Source organism: Camelus ferus, chromosome 10, assembly GCF_009834535.1.
Source record: "Camelus ferus isolate YT-003-E chromosome 10, BCGSAC_Cfer_1.0, whole genome shotgun sequence".
NCBI lineage: Eukaryota > Metazoa > Chordata > Mammalia > Artiodactyla > Camelidae > Camelus > Camelus ferus.
Window position 1 is genome coordinate 26731348 of NC_045705.1, and position 21603 is coordinate 26752950.

Sequence of the window (21603 nt, forward strand, 5' to 3'; positions counted from 1 at the left end):
TACAGCATTCAAGTGAGGACTTTAGATTTCTCACATTTAGATTTATGTATCGGATCTGTCACTTACTGACTACATGATATTCAGCACAGTTCTTGTTCTCCCTAAGCCCCAGTTTCCTTAGCTGCAAAATGGAGATAAAATAATTTACCAAATAGAGTTAGTATAGGAATTAAATTAAATGGTGCTTGTGTAATATCAGGCATTTAGTAAATACTAGTAAATGGTTGCAGGCTAACATGAAGATAAAAGTAAAATGACTCTTCATAAAGGCATTGCAATACAGGAATAATAAGAGATAAAACTGCTGTGTCTCTAAGAGTTTCTACTAAGAGCCTTTGTAAGAAGTGTTAATCAGACACTGATACGACATTTCCTAGATTTTAAGATCCACACATTAAAAAAAAACATTTCCTAAATTGGGCATCTGATGGTCAATATCTTCATTTCATGAGTTAGTGTCCCTCACACTCCTTTTATTTTCTCCTTTCAAGGTTCTTATTAAGTTGGTGAAGCAACTTTACAGTCAATAGAGTCCTAACCTAGGAAGTATGATAACTAACAGGATGGGCACAGCACACAGTGCAAGGGACCCCATCCATTGTGCATTTTCTCAGCCTTTCGTCTCTAACGCAGACAGAGCAGATCTAGTAACTTTACTGATCGCTTGTGCTGACCTCCACTTGTCTTAAACAGAAACCTAATTCCAGTTTGCGTTCATCAAGGGAGCCTCTGTGTTCAGCCTTCTGTTTTGACTATTGAAATTCGTTTTCTGTCGGGACAGCAAAGAACTGTTAATTAAAGCACATGCTTACTGACCTGTGGTCTTTCTTCATGTTTATTGCCTCTACAATCATGATCTTAAAGAGAAGAAGGGAAAACTGCTCTCCGGCTGGAGCTGACCTCCGCTCCCTGTGTGAGCGATGTCAGCATTGGCTGAGAGGTGTTGATTTTCCTTTGTGGGGGACAGAGGTGCCTGGGTGAATCTTTTCATTTGCCAAGTCGCCTCAGTTTACCAACTTATTAAATGAACTAAATACTTGCTATCGTGTAGAAGGAATAAGTATGATTGATCAATTGTTATAAAAGGCCTGGAGATCCAGGGAGAGTAAGGAATAAAAAGACACAGTACATTGTTTTGTTGGTGTTTTTTATTAATGTTGACTGAGGGGTATTGAACCAGCCAAGCACACAGTGTGGTATTGATTTTCAAAGTGAGCACTTAACTGATGCATCAACATTAAATCCGAACATAATCCTATCGTGGGAAATAAAGCATGATCCCCCTCTTCTAGCCGGGTTGCTTTGATGCAGGGTTATTTGAAGCACGAAGGCCTTGGCTCCATTAGCGTGTCCAGAGTTGCTCAAGTCCAGTGTTTAAATAGGGGCTGCTATAGTGCATCAGGCCAAGAAATCTTAATTTATTTGAGGTTCCCAGATCTGTGTGATGATTCTGAAACATGAAGAGGGGAGAAAATGCATGGAATAATTTAAAAAGTAGTGATTTGGGAGTCACCCAGAGGTGGATTTCAAACCTTGACCCAACATCTGTATAAGTGACTGGATATCTTTGAATCTCAGTTTCTGCACCTGTAAAGCTGAGATAATCTTACCAATAGCCCTGGACTATTGCAAAATTTAAATGTATATGTAAGTTAAGTTCCTAACTGTTAGTTGAAGTGTAATAAATATTTGTTTCCTTTCTCCTCTGTTTTAAAAAACGAACTAAACAAAGCTCTTGGCGACAGGAGGAAATGCTTTCTATAAATCACAAGGGGGGAGGTGACATGGAAATAAAGATTGTTTGGGTCCCATGAACACAAAAGTCCTTAAACCATCTGAAAAACTACAAAGCTCATCCAAATCCACTTTCCGTTTTCCATCAGTTACAAAATTGTAGCCAAGATAAAGAGGTTAGTACTATCTTTCCAGAGATAGTATCTCAGTACTACTTACCTAGAGGTAGCGGGGAGCTGACTTCCTGTGAGCCCCAGTCCCCTAAATGCAGCGTAAGTGGCCATAGCAAGTTACAGGCAGAGGGCACTGCACGGAGAAGGAAAAGTTCAAAAATGATAATGTGATAAAATATCAGTAATTGATAAGAGAAGAGAAAATAGTTCAAAAGGTGAGAAAGTATTGTGCTATTTTAGACAGGTGACGGGACGGCCTCTCTTTGAGGAAACCTGAGGACAATGAAGGAAAGAGCCTTGGGGATGCTTAGGGGCTTGCATTCCTGACAGCTAGAGGAGCGGTGCCACTGGAGCAGGCTTGTGTAAGACACAGGGTTGGGTGGTGGTTGGCATGCCTGGGGCATGGCGCACAGGGTAGAGAGGATGCAGCCGAGAGCTGGGAGGGGGTCACAGAAAACACAGTGGCTTTTGTTCTGAGTACAATGGGCGGTCAACGGAGGTTTGAACAGAGGAGAGATGTACCTGCCAACTCATGGAGTCAGTCCTGGCTGGTGTTCCAGAAGAGGACAGTGAACAATGTCCTTTTGGCTTCATCTCACTGTAAAGCAATGATGGTAATGACGTCTATTACTGACAAGGTCTCTACATAGAAAGGAAAAGGATGAAGGAATCTGACCCCTTAGGAAGAAGTACTCACTTCCTTTGGAGCACTTATTCTATCAGAAACAGAAGTATCTTAAAGGAGTGATTAAACGTATCGTGTCACTCTTCTCACTATTTATGACACCTTGAAGTGAAGTTTCTAGGACGAGCTTTGAATTGGAGCATCTTACTAATAATTATGTGTTTATCCTCGAGGGCAGACACGGAGCCTTAGTTTTGTATTTCTAGCTCTTATTACAAAACCTGACACTTTAAACAAATCCAGTAAGTGTTGACTAAATGAATGCCTCATAAACACTAATATTTGTGCCTAGACTACTTCACAGTTGGCAATTCAATTGCTTTCACATTTATTATCATCTTATTTGATCCTGATGATAATCCTGAGATGGGGGCTACGACATCTTGTGACACCCAGAGATGTATCATAAGATGAGATGCGGTAATGGAGGCCTAGGGGGTGAAGCAGCAGCCAAAGCCAAATAATTAAAAACGACAAAAGTTGGGTATAAACACTAAATCACATTGTCTCTTGCCAAGATCCTAGGCCATGTTTGCGGCAAATGTCCTTCCAATATCCACCTCCTGAGCTAATCCTTAACTCTGTCAGGCTAAATTCCAGGACTAATCCCAATTAAAACCCATCTACCATACCTCATACATATGAAGTGGCTTTGGAAGTCAATGCATGTTAGAAATATTGGCCGGGTATCCAAAAACAGCTGTGTGGAATCAGGGCCTGGGTGAACGTTCCAACGTTAGCAGTGCACATTGTTCACCTTTCATGTATTGGAACACGGGTTCTTCAGGATTGACTGAGCAGAGGAAGCACTGAATGAAGACTCTAATATGACAGACTGACAACCACCCAGGGTATTTATCCATTTATGCCACGGTCTAGGGTTTTGAAAAGGCATCCAGCTTTAGTGGCAGGTAAGAGGTCTAATTACGTATCAGTCTCTTGACTATTTATTCAACTCTGGCAAAACTATATGTTTCTTTCTCTGTGGTTTTTGTCACTCTACCAGACCCCCATTGTTGGCCAGTTTCCATTTATGGAGATCAAGTTAGTTTCTCCCACTGTAAACTTACACCCTGCCTTTTAATAAAACTTCCAAAGTGCCAAACTTGCTCCTGGTTCACAGTTTAAACTCAGGGAAATCAGACTCATTATGGAATGAACATTCAAGCAGGTTTGTAACTACTGAGATTCCCTAGGGACAAAGCTATCACCCCATCTGATCTCCTCTCCTCTCCATCAGTGACTCTTGGGGTCTCATTATCTGATTTCGTATTTCGAAACTGAAGCAATTGTGCTAATACCAAGGGCATCGCTCATTGCCACCAAATAAAAAAAGGCAGCAAAAAATGTGTCAGTGTCAGCATGCAGTGCATTGAGGGTCCAAAAAGGAAACAGATGCACAAATGATTCATCACCATCAATAGGACCTGTCAAGATGAAATGAAAAGGGAAAAAAAAAATTAGAACTCCTTCCAACGTGCTAACGATACCACTGCCCGAGACTGAACTGGCGCACAGTGCTCCCAATGTCAATTAGATTTTGCTATTTGATTTAATTTTGTTAACCGCTTAGCTTGGAGGTACAGAGGAAGACAATTTTTATATATTTATTTTGCATGCACTTACAGATCATTTATTATGTGCCCTGTTCTGTACTACAAGCTCTATAAATACTTGTGAAAATATCAGAAATTCTTGGTCAGTTTCCTTTCTGTACAGTTTCTTCACCTTCTTTTTCTTCTTTGTCATTAGTAGGTAATATTTCTGTGAATTTCCTAACTTCAGCCTTTGCTGTAATAATAGTTGATCCCCTGCCCTTACTCTAGGGGAGATTAAGGAAAAAGATACTCAAAATATATTTATTTAATGATAGATTTCTAAAATTTAATTTTAAACCTGTCACTGTAAAATCTTATGCACAGAAACCCTGATTTCTGCGGAGAAGAAAATTTTCAACTTTGGGGAATTTGTGCAGTTCTTTGTCTATAAATTCCAGATCCTTGTTGACATGTTTCCTGCACTGCCAATGAGGGGGAAAACAGCTACCCAAAAAACTATTTCAGAAAGAGTCTTCTTGTTAGAAGAAAAGTTCTGTTTACCAGAAGGCAATAAATGCATCTCTCCCTCAATGAATAAGTGATTTTTCTAGGCACCTGCTGGAGAAAAAAAAAAGTAATTCATGTTTTTCCTTTTTATCTACTGAAATCATCTTTTGTTCTGAATCATAAACATAAACAAATTAAAAAGAGCAGATTAGAAAAAGGATGGTCCCACTTTTTTTCCCCCAACCTGCGGAAAAAGAGCTTGATATTGAAATAAAACTATAAATCAAGCAATGACAGTGCTGGATTTTGTGAGAGAGTTAGCATCTCAGCTAATGTGTCCTCTGTTGTGGTGAAATTTCAATATGACAGAGTGACTGTTCTTCCTCTGATTTCTCTGGCACGATGCGGGGCAGCGGTGGGGGAGGGTTGGTGCAGATGCGCCACCGCGCAGACACGACCGTTTTCTCGTACATGAACGTCCTGAGTCACAGTGACACAGCTGACAAAAAGAGTCATGTCTTTCACGAGCTTGCTTTCTTTATTGCTCACATTAGCTCTTGGAGAAGGGAAAAAAAAAAAAAAAAAAAAACCCAAAAAAACAGATGATTTCAACAGGCTATAAATCCTCCCTGACACATCGTGGGATACCATCTCCTGGTGGAAGAGAAGGCTGCGGGAACGAAGAGCGCCTGCCTACCAGGAACGGCGTGTGTGCTGGAGAGAGCACGGGAACGTCACAACGCCAGGGTTCCATCTGTCCTCCCCAGTGAGCTCTCCCCGTTCACGCCAACAATCGAGAGAGATGATGACAGCCACCAACAATCTCACTAAACATAATAACACCTCATTTCCACGAGGTTGATTCCGTTTCTAAGTAAGCAAACCACAATAGGGAGAATATGCAATGTCCTATTTACACTATTAAAAAAAGGAGGTGGAAGAAAAACACCAACCCAAAAGTACTGGAAAATAAATCTAGCCTAATACTGATGAACACTAAGAATTCTCAATATGCCCTCCGAGAAGTTTCCTTAAAAATACCCACAAAGATATAAAAAGGGCAAAAGTTAACAACCAGACTACAAGTAAAAAATACGACCTAAAGCAGGGTGTGAAGGAAATCTCTAATGACAACACCAACCATAAAGATGGTTTGAGAAGCATGTGTTTAAACTATCTGTATATATATTTTTCAGAGTCAGAATAGCCCAGATGGCCATACTGAAAAAAAAAGTTTGATTCGCCAAGCTACCCCCATCATTCTGCTCCTAAGTCTAGGGGAAGGATATTTCCCTAAAAATTCCTTCTTTCTTACTTTTCTCCTTCCTTCCTTCCTTCCTTCCTTCCTTCCTTCCTTCCTTCCTTCCTTCCTTCCTTTCTCTCTTTCTCTCTCTTTTTCTTCTTTCCTTTCTTCCTTCATTCATCCATTCTTTCTTTTCCTTCCTTCTGTTTTTCCTAATCATCCATCTTTCTATCTATACACATGCATATACATGTATACATACATACACACAAACACCCATAAACCCATATATATAATTGTTTTTCTACTGCATAGAAACTAACTTCTGAACAACCAGATGTACATCTTTCTGCCATTCATCCCAGACTACTGTTCCCATTTCCCAGAGGCTCCTTTCTTATTACGGCCATCTAGTAAGAGACTACATATTTGTAAGCTTTGTGATAGTAACAAGTGGCCACGACATCCCAGGGTTTTCTAACAGCAAAGATTTATTTCTCACATGTTACATATCAGCTGCCAGCTGATGACGGCTCAGCTAGCAGCTCATTTCAGCTCAGCTGTGTACCAAAGACTTTCTTTATATGAAGTTCTTGCTGAAGAAGCAGCAACAATGGGGAGGATGGTATTCTTTTGAAAAGAGCAAGATTTGAGTAGGAGCAGATTCAGCACTGACCCTCAATTGACATATTATGATTATGAGGATTACACAGTTTTCTTCTTTCAAGCTTCTGAGATTTGGCGGTCATTTATCAATAAGGCACCAGTGACTAAATAGAAGTTTGTACCTAGATAAGGGGGACTGTCAAAAAAGTAACACCCAAAATATGTGACATTGGCTGCAGGGTTAGGTATTGTTAACGGAGACTGGAAAAATGACTTCTGTTGGCCTTTATTCCTTTCTCTTTCCAACTAAAAGTGATATTTCAATGGCAAAATATTTGATGTCATCTTTGATTGAGATAATTTGGAAAACAAATATCATATCTTACGGTTTTAGGCAAAGGAATAGCAAAAGTGAATTTTACTAGTTTGCCTTCATTGCTATTAGGTGCACTTAACATGGTCCTAAGACAGAGATGACTCGGAAAAAATCTGGCAGGTTTGCAAATAGAATTATTGGTAAAAGAGGTAATACAGAAATTCTTGCACTTGATAGGTGGAAAGATGCAACAACGTCTCATCACCAAAAAATAAAAGTTGAAAAAGACGGAGTAACAATAGGTCACAACCTCAGGGCAGAGACCAAATCAATAGCCTGTCCATAAAGCACTTGGTTAAACTTTCTAGAGATTAAGGTGGTCCCCAGAAAATCCTCATTTGGACAAAATGGCTCAGGGAAAAAAAAAAAAAAAGACTAAAGACATAATGTCACAAAAGTCTAATAAATTCAGTACTTAACAATGAAGTCTAACACTCAAGACACATCAGAACCGAGGGCCGTCCCCAGGACTCCAAATCCCTGTAATTCACACCCTTTTATAATCACTTCCTCTTGATCATGGGCAGGACTGTGACTTGCTTCTAAAAGATGGAATACGAAAAATTATTTAATATTTGGCCCTTTACAGGAAGTTTGCTGACCCCTGAATAGAACAGAAGCAAACAAATAACAATCTATGAAATGTCCTACTTTCTTTGATCATAAAATACATTATTTTAACACTTGTTTTTCCAAGAAGCACATTATTTAAAAATACTTTACTACAGAGTTTCAAGGGAAGAAAAGTTGAGATTTAAGAGATAATGTAAAAATAAAATTCTCTCACAAATTTTGTCTATTACTCCAGTTTAAATTGATTAAATTGTGATACCATGTGATAATAGAAGATAAAGAAAAAGTATACTGAAACCATTTGTAAAATTTCATATAACAAAAAATAAATATTTTTATCCAAGTAAATAAATATTTTTTCCTAAAACAATACTCACGAGGCAAGGGCGTGATGATAAAGATATAATTACATGTTGATATGAGTGTTTAACTTGATGAAATCTTTCAGGAAAGCAATTAAGCAACATGAATAAAATAATCTCTTTTCATTTGCAATCCATAATGAAGTAATTTATTTAAACAATGTTCATCAATGATTGCTAAAGCCTCGAGAGGAAAAGTAAACAGAGAATTTATTCCAGAATAAAATATGACTCCATGAATAATTTACCAATGGTTTAAGGAAACATGCAACTTGATAATAGAGGAGTCAGGCCGACACTGGGAAATCAGTCATCTTACCTGTGATGCCTGATGAAATATAATGTGAAGGACAAAACAGCACCGAGAAAGTGATCTTGCTGGGACTTTATAAGAAGAACAGAATGTATAGGGATAAGTTGAATTACACCATGAAAAAGCAATCAGATGAAATGTGCAAGTTTTACTGAGAAACAGAGTTGTTTCCTAAAACCAGTTAATGACACAGGAAAATAAGATGGAAAGGCGGATACTCATAAGTTAAAAGAGATTTAAGAAACACAATAGAGGACAATGAACTGCAGTGGGTGAAACTTGGTGGGATTCTGATTCCAACTGACCAACTGGATAATAGGATTTTTTTTTTTTTTTGATTTGAATATAGGCTGAGTACGTGATGACATAAAGTAGCTATTGTTAATTTTTAGAATTTAGGTGTTAGGTGCAATAGTAATGTTGGCGTTATGTAAAGTGTTCATGTCTTTTTTTTTAAAGAAGGCGTATTGAAAAATTAAGTGGTGAAATATAATGATAAAATGATCTGCAAAACTGATAAAAAGTAACAAAAAAGAGTGAGGAAATGAATAGATCAAATCTAAAGGGACAAAATACTGATAATTGTAGTGTATAAATGAGAGCTTCAATGAGAGTTTTACCCTTACACACATTTGAAAAATTTTAGAATGAAAGACTATTTTTTTTTTTAAGCTCATATTCTTTTAGTTTTACTAGTTCCCTTCTGGGATGCAATGCTATGGCAATTGTAAGAAGTGTGGACCAATAATTTCGAAAAAAGATATTGATCAAAGTATTATTTATGTTCGGTGAGAAAATGTCTGACATTTAGGGTGATCTAGAATTAAACATTAATGAACTTTCAGTTATGCTTACAAGGAATTTATAGTGACATGGGAAAAATTCCTACAACATTTAAGGAAAATGCTAAATAAAAATTGTATATGTGTGAAATATAAAATATACAGTAATAAACATAGAAAAATAAGAAATAAGCCTATCAACATGCTGACAATTATTTTCTTGATGGGTAATTTTTTTTGGTTCTGCCTCTTTATACACTTCAGTGTACACATCAAAATTTCTATATGTATTCACACATTTATTTGATAACTAGTGAAAGAAGCAATCAATATCTAGGTAAATGGGTTTTAATTGTTTTAGGGGATTCATCTTTCTTTGAGTTTGTAAAACACTTGTTTTTAATAGTACTTATTTTAAACATTTAAGAGTAAGTTAAAGAAAAATGTTTACTCTCTTAGACAGAATTTCATAAAGCTCTTCAGATCTTTGGAGATAACCTAAAATGTTTAAGAATCATTATTAGTAAATGTTTTCTATTTATTAAGAGTGAAATTTATAGAACCAGTCGGGCCATGATTGAAAAAAATACAGTGGAGCCAATTTTGGTGTAATCAGTAGAAAATGCCAAGTCTATTCAGAGATTAGAATTGTAAGAATAGAGAGCAAAACAAAGTGAAATAAACAACAAACAAACAAAAAACAAAGTCTCAACTTTACTGACTTGTCTTTCGACCTCAAACTCTGCCTGCTTCCAACGATGGAGCTGGAAGTATAGACAAGAAGGTATGATGTGATGTCCTGGTAGGAGATCTCTTGGAAAAAGATCCTGCAAACTCCTGCTTGTTATTTTACTTTTGCGTCTTCTTATCTGAAATCTAAAACGTTGTATTTACGTTAGCACTTAATCTTGTATTGTCTAAATTTATTTTTAGGGAAGCAACATTCTCTAGGTAATAGAGTATGGATCTTTGATTGAAATAATGGATTTGAATTTGAGGCCTGAAATTTTCTCCCTGAATAAACCTCAGTTTCCTCATTTAAAAAGTGATAATAATATTATTTACCTCAAATTCTTCCTAATGGTTAAAAAATATATCAAGCAAAACACTATGATAGTATCTGGCAGACATTTGGTCAATATTCCTATTTCTGTTCTCCTTTCCACATGTATTTGTATTTTCTGGTGCTCTGAAGAACTCCTTTTTGAATTACCATGCCAATGACTAGTTAACTTCCTAACTAGGCAGGTTCTCTTTGAGAATGGTTGGATTAACATTTATCCAGCTGGGTAATTGGAATATAGAGTTTGAAGGAGTTCAAATTAGCTTATTACAGAGTCTCTTCTTAGTCTTTACCAAATGTCTTAGGTTTTTCAAGTTATTATTTTTTTTAAATCAAGTTATTTTGGAAAAAATGTCTAGCACCTCTGTTCTCCCATCTGGAACCCAGAGACACTCAAAAGTTAAATGGCATTTCAACAAAAGATAGCTTTGCCATTCTGGTTCCCTCAGTCTTTCTGGACAATGAGAACAGAAGATATTAACAGATATTAGTCAGATATTTTTTCCCTCCTTTGCTACTATAGGTTGAGTTTCATATCAGAAAACACCAGTTTTGGGCTTGACATAACTTGGGTTGATTTTTTAATTCTCTAAGTTTTTTGATTCCTTTGATTTAATTTTTTGCACGAGAAACTACACTCCCTACTATAATTTAATTATTATTTTCCCCTTAATTCTAATTGCAATGTGAGGGTGAATATTTAATATAAGGGAATCCATGCCTATAGAAATAAGCAAAGCGAGCTTCCTGTCTGAGCTGAGAAATGGAAGTATCGGGAAACATATTCCAGACATACTTTCATAGGTTTTTCAGCCTCTACACTACGCAGCTCCTGCATTTATATTTTATGCATATAGATAGATATATTGTTTAATAATGTATAGAGCTGGATACACTTGCTACAAGGCGATATGGTATTCTCATTTGATCTGCTTTGGTAGAATCACTTTCTGTCAGAGAATTTACTGCAGTGATGTGCACAGTAAATATTTAATAGCATCAGAGATATCAGAGTCTATTTTTCTTTGAAGAGTGCTTAATTATGTCAATTTCCCAGGATGAGATGCTAAAGTCAGTATTATTTGAATTTGTAGTAACTGGGTGGAGGTGGAGACATTCTTGCACGAGGCTCCCCTCCCACAAGAAGTCAACATGTGTGAATTTTACAAAGCAGTACAGCAGAACCTCAACCTCATTAATTTGGGCCATGCAAATTAAGTATTTCTGATACTTCAACTGCGCTTGAGCTAAAATTTACCTAACACTACCAAAGAAGAAAAGTTTGGCTAAGCTATAAGAGCGTATAAACCACACAGGGGAAAGAAGTTAAAACTATTTTAACTGTGTCCTGTCTATTCATGTACTTTGGTAGGTATTATTTGCTGACATATTAGATTGAATCAGATGTTGATATTTGACACTTGATATTAAAAAAGGACAATTTCATATGGGTCAACTTATAAGTTTTAATCCTTTTAGTACAAAAGCTCTGATGATAGAAGAAACATCATTTCTGTCAATTCTTTCCAGTTAGTGGCAAACCCTGCTACATTCTTGATACATTTTTCATGCATTATCACTAAAACATCCTAAGCCAAGACCTTAGCTGATGCAAAAGTTGATAGGATAAGCAACCAGGTTCCACTTGGCTTTCCAAATAACTGCATGCATTTGGCCTCAAGAGTGAGAATTATAACTTTAACTCAGTAAAGTCAGAACATATGGCTTCACCATGAAGAAGAAACTATAACATGATTGTCTGTGCATGATCACAGCTTTGACTCAAATATCTCATTGCAGTAATTTTTACACCCTCCAAAGAGCAGACTTTTTAAAATTTGTATTTTCTTCTGGACACAATGAACAATATTAGACTTTTAGGATAATTTCCCTTTGGAGAAGTTTATTTACATAAATATAGTAATAATTAATCTAGAAAGCAAAATACATACACTTAGCATAAAAAGCACTTTTGTATTATTGAGTCCTAAATATTTTATGTTTACTGATGATAATTTAGCACAGTATTCTGAAAGACAGTTATAGTTTCTTTTGCAAATTATATGATGTGTACTAAATTAAGGTTCTTGAAACCCCATAAGTAAAGGAATAGATAATACAAATTTACCAATCCATATCAGAATTGTTAATTTCTTTACCAGGTGGTGAATTCATTTAAGATAGAGAAGGTATCATATGCATTTTCAGACCTTTCAAATACCTAGTAGATGATCAGGTACAAAATCTGTGCTTTACAATGCAGATTTGTTCCATCAAATCACATCCTTATTTGTAATATATCTCAGGTAAGGATACCTGGCCCACCTGTGCATTTTACACCCTTGACTACAAAGTTGGTGCAGCAAGAGACAGGTGACAGGCTCTGGGTCAAGGGGGCTTATCTATGGGATTTTTGCTAGAATTGTTGGCAAAAAGAATCTTCTTCCTTTTTTCTGGGTTTAATGTAGCTCACCATCACTCTTTCAATGAATATTTGCAAAGCACCTACTATGTGCCTTGGCTTTACATACCACAAAGGGAAAGAGAGAAATTGAGAGAAAATCAAAGGCTAAAACATTATTTGAGTATCAGCATTTAGCTGTCATTGAAGGCCACTTCTAAAGTTTATATTTATAGTTTAAGATAGTTTGTTGGGTTGTCAATGGCAATAAAGAAAATATCTGAGAAATACAATAGATTTTCCAAACTTAAATTTCTTGAGTTTAGGTATTGTTCAGACAACTTTACTGTCTCTCACAGCCAACTCCTAGCTCTGGGGAGACAAGGCTTAGTAATCACATCACATGTGCATCTGACTTATACAAATCCAATTATTGGTACATAAACACACTCACAGACACTCTCACACACACATAGACATTTTGAATATACATGCATTCATTAATATATACGCACACATGTATAAAATTTAAATTGTTCAGGTAGTTCTGCCCGTCCCAGAATGAACATGAGGTAGCAGCTATATGTCTGTTATACCCTCAGAAGATTTCATTGTGTGTAGTCCTCTCCTACTATTAGCAGTTGTGTTGATGATTATACACTTAAATAAGTAGTTTTCATATAATAGGCTTCATTTCTTGAGGATTTTAATTTTAAAGCTTTCCCTCGCATCACTGAAACTTTGTGTATCATGATGAAAGAACTGGAGAGAAATAAATGGCCATGGCTTTTCTAAATGATTATTCTTGTATAGCCTTTATACACCAATATAGCCTTTAAAAATGAGAAATACACTGAAATAAATTGGTGAATGGTGATTGAAGCCTACACAGTAGTATGTTTGTGTAATCCAATTAAAAAATAGGATATACATATATTCATAGCCATAAAATTCACATATAAATTCACCACCACACATACCCCCACACAAAGATCCATAACATACTATACAAATATGTTAATAGTAATTAGCCCTTGGAGCCTAAATGTTTGAAATTTTTACAAAACTTACTATAGTACTCCTTTATTATACCCTTTTGCTAAAAGGACAGGATCCAAAAGACCTGACCCCATGACCCAAAAATCCAATGACTATCAATTAATAATGATCAGAATGAACTGGCTTCTCATTTCACGTTATATAACTTTTCCTATGTGTAATTCTTTCACCTTTCATTACATCAACAGTAATCAGAATCCACACCGTAGCAGGCCATCTGCAAAATGTGGGCAGTACAGAGAGGAACAGGACACTTGATGAAGTTCCAGGTTTATCCCTTTTCTTTCATTGTTTAGCTACACCTCTTACATTTCTCTTGGTCCTAAATGTCTTTAGGACCCCAGTTCAGTTCAAACCCTTCATAATGCTGTCCTATCCTTAACCCTTTGCTGCAATCTTGCAATTACATTCAGCCCTGTTTTGATCTCTGCAGCCATCCTAATGGTTAAGCCAATCTTGTTGATTCTATTAAATGTGTGGACTCCAAGATTCCTACCTTTGGGACTGCAAATGTAAGCCTACTTCAGAAAGAATCTTCTAGCACTAAGAAACGATATTATGGAAGCAACAATTTATTCCATCCATGTACAAGGTTAATTCCAAGGAATCTAAAATTGGCCTCCTCATATAAAAGATTTTTAAAAACCCCATGCTTCCATCTATGTTTAAAAAACTCATCAATCTGGTCATTGTCTGGTTCCTCTTCAGGAAAAGATCTAAATGTTGAACTGCTGCCTGACCATCTCTACCGAGACAAATGTTCCATCCACTTCCCCAACTCAAATGGTAAACTGAACTCATGCTTCCCCTTATTTCAAATCAGCCCCAATCCTTTCTTTTATTAAATATCTCAGTTAATGATGTATCATTTTTTTTTTCTATCATCAAACCTACAATCTGGGAGGTAGAGTCTCTCTAGGCATCTTTTCCCCTCACACTTCACATTATGCTAATTCTTATTTATTTATCCTCCCTAACAGACTATAAATCAGTCTCCTAGTCTTCATTTCCCCTTCACTTACTTCAGTTCAGAAATGCATCATCTTTCACTTCCATCTTTGTCAGTGTTCACTCCCTTTCATTCACCCTCCCCATTGTTACCAAGTAATCTTCCTAAAATATAAACCAGGGTTTATCTTAGCCATCTTAAAGTAATCATCCAGTAGCTTGACAATTCTAAGGTAAGTAGCCTACAATTTCTGTATTGTGTACACTGAGAGTCAAAAATAAAAAAAGCAAGCACTCTCAGAATATGTCTATTATCTATTCATAAGTTGTTTATCTCTGTTTTACATGTAATGTGTATATTAAAAACCACACACACACACACACACACACACACACACAATAAATAAGACAAGATAAAAATAAACATAAATAGGTGTTCTTTATCTTCCTCTAGTGTCCCAGTGGGTTGCCTTGAGCATCTCTGAGGCTGACTCATTCCACATTGGAGTCTGTTGTTTTGGTGGATAAAATATAAACTCTTTCCCATGAGTCATTCATTCCTTTGGGTCATTTTATACTGGTTCTTCATTCTACCTTATTATGGTGACTTGTGATTTATAGTTTATGCATGATAAGATATGGGTAGGGTAAGGATTTGGTTTAAGGTTAGAGTTAGACTGAGCCCCTGAGTGCAGGATCTAGCACTTTTTTTTCCACTTCTTTTCTGGCTATCTGAGGACCCAGCACATTGCTTAGAGTAAATAAATTCAAGAATTAATGTAATTAGATGTATAAGTTAATATGTGAACTTAGATTAAGCTATAAATGTAAAATGTATTTCATTGGCTTGGTTCTGGTTGAAATTTATTTTTCTACTTTAAGTGCAATGTACTGTATAATATTATTATTTTAAAAATTGGGGAGGGGAAAATTATACTTAAAAGGATAAACAATTACCTAGCATTTTAGATATATTCACTATCAAAAAACTTCTAAGTATAAATGAAAACTCTCTATTTAGTTGTCAAGCCCTGTCTAACCTGGAATTGGAAATATTTTGTATATGGGCAAGCCAAACAACTGTGTGCACTTAGAAAAGTAATAAAACTGAGTTTCTTTATAATTCTTCTATGATTTGGATTCTGATTGTCCTGAAAGTATTTAGTTTTCACTTGTTCATGCTCTTAAGTTTCTGCAAAATAGATGCTGACCGGAATTATCATATTTTGGGAAAGATTATTGCTGTGTTTTCAAATGTCTAAATCTCTTGAGTTAGAGAGACTGAAGGAGCTGAAAGCACGTTTTCATGGTTTACTTCAGTCACATTTCCTTCTTCTTGATGCCGACTGTTTAACCATCTTTCTGGAGGACAAACAAGAGCCTTCCACTCAGTTCCAGCACCGACTCCCCTGGAAACACATGGGAAGCTATGCAGTTTGCAAACTGACACTCGCTGCACAATTTCAGAAAGCAGCCTCATGAGGCAAGTTACAAAAAGGTCTCAAGATGGAGATCGATTTTAACATCATGCATTTATCACCATATAGTTTTTAAAGGCTTTAGAAAGAAAAAAAAAAGTGTTCATCAAGCACCAAAAGGGGGTAAACTTAGAAAAAGAAAACCCATTCACTTAAATTAATTAATTTTTTAATCTTCGTGAAAGAAAGCAAAAATTGAACCCAAATATGAACTAGTGATATAATTTTTCCTCTTTCTCGAAGCAGCTATCAGTGCCCTTTTGGCCAGATTTCTACAATGAAAACTCATTATCCTCAGGTTTTGGCTCAGAATCCAAGGAGATCTTGCCATTTAAAACTTCGCCATCAGCTTCCACCAGCTAAGTTTCTGAGTGTGGGGTACAGACTCTCTTGTCAGTGTTCGTTAATGCTCTGAGACATCCTACATGAATGGAAGTCACTAATCATTACAGCAGGGGGATTTTTTCTTCCCTTTCCAAAGTGCTTTAAAAACATTCTCTAATCCTTCCAGCTAAATACAAACTTTATTCCCCTGAAGTTCATAGCAGGCTTTGGCATTGTTTGAACATCTTTCTCGTTGGACCTAGAATGGAGTCAGTACATGAAAGAGACAAAAAAAGAAGAACTAAAGCATATCCAATGAAATGAGACGTGTGTCATGGAGAAGCTTCCATGCATAGTGCATTGATCTAGAAAAAGATGCTCCATGCAACAATGACTGTGAGCAGGACCAAGATGGAAGGCTTTGTCGAACTGCAGTTTATATACATGTGGTTAGACAAAGGAAGTAAAAGATACTATGAGATTGTATAGGTTGTAGGTAGTCTTATTCATATGCATGTATGGAAAGACACAATGGAGGAGGTGGTATTTGAAAAGGGTCTGAAGGAGGAGTAAACAGAATTGCAAGCACAGAAGGCAATCTTGACAGAAATGCAGACTTGTGCCCAAGCACGGAGGAGGAGGATTCAGGATAGCACGCCTGGCCATCAGTGCGTTGAGCTGTTTGGCTGGAAGTGTGAAAGGGCTTGGGTGTGAAGTGGAGGTGAGACTGGCAAAGGAGTGCCTGACTAAACTAGCATAGATGCTATAGTCTAGCAAGGGAAGGTAGGACACCATTCAGTAGGTGGTGAGAGCCCTTGAAAGTGTTTTAGCGGCCTGGAGACACGATCAGATTTCTGCATTGCTAACAGCATTCTGCTAAAAGCTGAGTTTTACAGCTCTGTTGAGAAATGTTGAGGCTTCACGTTAATGTAAAAATGTATCCTTCCTAAGGGTTGCAAAAAAATTCTGACTGAGGTGCAACACAAATGTATCCCATTCTGCCCCAGAGCCTTGAAGAAGTCCCCATGATGGGGCTTCATTCAAGACCCTCCGTCTATAATGAGGGAGATGGTGTGACTTGCTGTATTTGAAAGTTTCTTTGCAGTGACTCATATTGCTGAGGTATCTAATTTAAACTTGCTTGGATTTATCTGGCCTAAGGGAGTTGCTGAAATATTTTAACTGACAAGGCGGGGATTAACTATTAAAGAGTGATAGAAAAATCAGTCAGGTGTCTTGCCTGAGAGGCAGCCAAGGCTTCACGCTGGTGAGGAGAGAGGCATCAGAAATGCCTCTTAGAGCACATTCCTGCGGGCGTCTATCCCCTCCCGTGGCCTAGACAGGACGGCCACAGACTAGCCAGCCTCGAGGAGCTGGTGGGCACTGCAGCAGACAATGGCCTGGTAGTCTGGGCTTTGACCAAGCTGACCTCATTATCTTCCTCATGCCCTCCTCTTAGGCTGTAGGCACCAGGTAACTGGAGTAAAATTTCCAAGCCTCTGCAAGGCTTCTCCACTTTGAGATCAGGGTAGAGCTCAGATGTGGCTTTAGGAGTTTTGAACTGCCCCACTCATTAGCTCCCTGGGGCTCACGTCCTTGGCTGACCCAAGTCTCCTTTTTGAGCAACTCATTTCTGGGTTTACCTTACCTCCGTGGCTTTTCTGGTCAAGAGCTCTATAACTATTCTAATTCTTCTAATACTTTCCAATTAGCCTTCTTTCTTCAGTAAGGGAATCCAACTTCCCAGACTCTGTCCTGCTCCCACCAGAGAGATTTTGATTCAGTCAGTCAGGTGTGGGTCCAGGATTCCGTTATTTCTGAGAAATGCTTTGCTTGGTCCTGATGCAGCCATTCAGAGAATCACAGCTGTAAGCTGTGAATTGCATAAAAGGTAAGTGTCAGATATGTTTTGTTTACCGCTACGTTCCAGTGCCTAAAAAAGAGCTTCTTACAAAGGGCTTAATCTATGTTTACTGATGGAATGAATGAATGGATGAATGGGTGAATGAATGAGTGAATGAATATTTGAGAGAACACGTTGGTTCCAGAGCTCTCTGGCCCTACCCCTGCCTCTGATCTTAAGTATTAGGGATCCTGACCTAAGATTAACTAAAATTTCAGGCATATATGTGTACGTCTAGTAAAAAGAATGGATAGATATTTAGAATGTGGTTTGCTTAGGACACTTCTGTCAACGTGAGAAGAAAGTGACTGTCACTTCTCCTCGAGAAGGAGAAACAGAGAAGGGCAGAGCATGATGGTGCCCAAGCCTGTGGTCAGAGAAGCCTCAAAAAAGAAGCTGAGGGTGTTGTTTTATGATGGGCGTAAACAAAAAGTGAAGACGAGGGAAAAAATCTTGTTTTCCTGCAGAAGTGAGCATGACTTCACCAGAGGAAGGCTGCAGTGACTGGAGGGCTATTAGCTCCATACGATTAAGGGTTGGGAATATCAGTTAATAGCCTTGAGATGTACATGGAGGAAGTAAAAGATGACAGAAGTAGCAGTGGCAGCAATAAGATATTAAATGGCCAAGGAAAGTCATGAAATGATACCAGAGAAGGATAAAATCATGTAAAAGAACCCCTGAGAATCTTCAAGTCACTTCACTGGGGATTTTGTAGACTTGAGTTAATTCACATTAGTGCGATGTGATTTACACATGTTGTTACATGACTTCAGTAAGCACTCGTAACTGATGTACGCTGGGGACATCTCGGCTGTGTAGACAGTCACTGAGGGCACAACCATCTCCCCCACTTCTCCAGTCTTCAGCTCTGATCATTTCAGTCGCCACTCTGCTTAGTTTAGCGAGCAGAGATGCAAAAATCCCTAAGTAGGCTACACATACGTACCAAAATCTTCATACCTATTCCCTAAGTCCTCAAGATTTAAGGAGGGGCTGCAGTGCTATGTCAGGCTCCCCAGAACAGTTTCTGGGGATGACTAACATATCCTGCAGTGAATCTGCTAATTTGTTCCTATGCTGTAGACAGTTCTGTGTAAACCACAACGTTCTGTTCATCTCTTGGGTGGAAATCAGAATCCTGGCATTGTGAGGTTCTGAAGCATATGCCCACAGGAAGTTCTCCTCACCAGTCTCCTGCTGCCATCTGTGTGGTTACTCATCTGTCTCAGTGAAGGATCTGGAGTATTCACATTGAGCGTGGTAGTGGCATTCCCTAGTACTGCGGGTGTTACCATTAATCATTTTTAGCAACAGCTCATCTGACGGTCTCCTCTTCACCCTCTTTTTAGGGAAGACCACACCCAACACCTGAAGCTGAAAAGGTGAAACAAGAAGAGACAGACAACCATGTAATGTCACATATACTCACAGCCCAGGGCAGGAGGACACCACATACCACGTGGGGTGCACACAGGGAGCTGTGCCTGGGAAGAGAGCGAACTCGCAAAGGCCGTGGAGGGAGGTGAGCGTCATAGGAACGAGAGAGCGTAGTGACCCCGGGTTCTCACCAGAGGATGTGTGTGATCAGCTTGTTTGAATAATTCTAGAAGGTGGCACAGAACTAAAGCATGCCACTCAGGGATAAGCAGGCACTCTGCCTGCTCCCAATGACAGGGACCTGTTCGTGGGAGTAGACTGGGGGTGGGTGGAGCAGGTGCGTAGGCTATTTGAGGCCCTCCTGGTTTCAGATGGCAGGGCAGCATACAATATTGCATCTTTATTTCAGGCCTCACACCATACCGTTGACACCAATTGAATGCTTACTATGTACTCAATGCTGGTGTTTAAGTGCTTACACTGGATTTCTCGTTTTATCTCTACATTTCATCTCTGTAACATCCCCCCACCTACAAGAAAGTACTGTGAATTTTCTCTTTCTTCAGCGCATGTGGAAATGGTGCTTAAGTTCCCATTGTAAGGGGTAGGGCCAGAATCTGAAGCTTTTCTCACTGCTATGTGTACATTGTCTTCCATGAACATCAGTAACGGCAGCAAGTTGGCTTGGCCTTTTAAATACATGTTTAACTGTAGAATCCTTGAGTTTTGGAGCTTGAATGGGCCTCAGAGATGTCAGGATACTCTGGGAACATTAATGACATAGTGCTTCTGAAGTGGAAAACATAGCACAATATATAAGGCAAAGAAACTGTGGGTCACAACTGAACTAATGTTAATTATACACAAGCATTTTTTTGAGGATCTGGGGAGCTTGTTGCTATTTAAATTGAATGGTAATGATATCGCCAATACGGAAATGATCTGAGTCGTTACGAAGATGTCCTGCAATTGAGACGCTCCCACGTAACATACCTGAAGTTTAGGTAACTCAAGCTTTGCTGGCCTCTCCAAGCTGTGGCTACGAATGCAGTCATGTTAACATGAAGAGCTCATATTTAACTACCTCTCCCTACTAAGTCATCTATAAAAACAAGCCCCAGCCCCAAATATCCATGCGGTTACTCGGGACGTGTCTCAATGTTCTCAGGGACAGAAACGCAACGTCAGAGTAGTTCACTGAGCTTCCCTCCCAAGTGGTTATTTCTGGGTTTTCCCATCTGCATCGGCCAGGGTCCGCCACCTGCCAGCTACCTCAGGCATATCTTGTTAGCACTTCCCTTTCTGCCTTCCCCCACACAGTACGATGCCGACACTGCAGTCCATGATGTCCCCGAGCTGCCATATGGTGTGTGGCAACAGGGGAAGAAAAATCCTTTCTCAGGTATTCCTCCCTTTGAATGGTTCCAGAGTGGGGCGGATTCTTTAATTTTGTCACCAAGGGGCTCTAATAGTTGTTTTGTGGTGTTGTGTTTCTTCCCTAGAGAGTGTAGCTTCCTTTTTTCAGATTTCTGACATTCTTGTTATGGGATCTCTTAATCAGGCTATTTAAAAAATTTTTTAAATATAATTTACATAGAGTAAAATTTTTTGGTGCACAGTTCTACGTGCCCTGACAAATGCATACACTTACGTAGCCACCACCATGATCACGGGACAGAACAATTCCGTCATCTCCAACAATTCCCTTGGGCTCCTCTGTTGTCACCTCTTCACCTCACCTTCAGCCTCTAGCAACTACTAATCTGTGTCTGTCCCTGTATTTTGCCCTTTGGGGCGTGTCAGATAAATATGTGTTGTGGTCTGTTTCTATTTATTTTTGACTGGGGTAAACATGGACTCCACTTTCCTGGGGCTGTTCAGCTGGTGCATGATTATAAATGGCATCTTGTTTCATTCTCAAAAGTGTCTCCGTCTGGATAATAAATTAGAGGATTACACTACTTATAGTAACAGCACACACACACACACACACACACACACACACACACACACTCCAGGGAGGACTGGATTGAGACCACAGGTGAGAAAAAATATCTCCATATTCCACTCAAGTGTCTCCCTAATCCCTCTATTTGGATAACAAAAAGAAAAATAAACACAAAGACAGCTCAACAAATTTGGATCTTTAAATTTT

General features: G+C 38.4%; 1 long non-coding RNA gene across 2 annotated transcripts in view; it reads right to left on the bottom strand.

The window, feature by feature from the left end:
- Positions 1-1130: 1130 nt before the first annotated feature.
- The window catches only part of LOC116666353, a 55127-nt gene continuing 34654 nt past the window's right edge, over positions 1131-21603 (bottom strand). The window contains exons 2-4 of one of the 2 annotated variants that reach the window (XR_004323163.1): positions 2430-2505; positions 1954-2040; positions 1131-1450 (exon numbers count right to left, since the gene is read on the bottom strand). This is a non-coding gene — a long non-coding RNA (uncharacterized LOC116666353). Of the gene's footprint in view, positions 1451-1953; positions 2041-2429; positions 3632-21603 lie in introns of those variants that run through there. The other variant, XR_004323162.1, reaches the window with a different exon arrangement.